Below are 756 nucleotides of genomic sequence, written 5' to 3'. Positions count from 1 at the left end.
ATCTTAAGTAGATTCAGAGGCTGCGCTGCAAATAATCTTTTACTTTGACAGACAGCTTTGTAAATTTTCTGTCACACGCTATTTTTACCTATCAGATACAGTAATGCTTGATGTTTTAATGTGACATTAATCTAACAAGAGCATACGTGGCAAAAGTTTTTTTTAGGTCTACCATACCATGTTGCAGCTTCTTTGCCTTATTCTGCTCTCTGTAAACTAACAACAATCAATACAGCATTTATTAATCTAGGATAATTAAATTTTTGCATAAACTAATACAATTTATTAACATCCGTTATTGCATTATAAGCAAACATGAATTGAAAATTAACAACTGTTATATTATGCATTAACATTAACCTAGATTAATAAATTCTGCAACCGTTTTATTTGTCATTATACCTAATTCATTAACATTTGTTAAATTGTAAATTGCAATCAATTTATTTTCTCTTGTTTACTTCTAATACCTATTAATATATCATCACTGTGGGAAAATTTCTGAATACAACCATTTAAAAGTTCAAATGTAAGATTTTTAATGTGTATGTTTGAAATAAACCCCTTATGCTGCATTTATTTGATAAAAAATGCAGTAAAAAATATTGTGAAATATTATTAGAATTTAAAATAAATTTTTATTTTAATATATTGTAAAACTGAATTTTCAGCAGCCATTAATCTAGCCATCCATTTTTTTTCCCTTTCTCTCTCTCTCTCTCTCTCTCTCTCTCTCTCTGTGTTTGTCCCCAAGTC

Source organism: Sinocyclocheilus rhinocerous, unplaced genomic scaffold, assembly GCF_001515625.1.
Source record: "Sinocyclocheilus rhinocerous isolate Xijiao unplaced genomic scaffold, SAMN03320098_v1.1 scaffold1538, whole genome shotgun sequence".
Classification (NCBI taxonomy): domain Eukaryota; kingdom Metazoa; phylum Chordata; class Actinopteri; order Cypriniformes; family Cyprinidae; genus Sinocyclocheilus; species Sinocyclocheilus rhinocerous.
The sequence above is the reverse complement of the archived record's forward strand: the minus strand, read 5'-3'. Positions refer to the sequence as shown.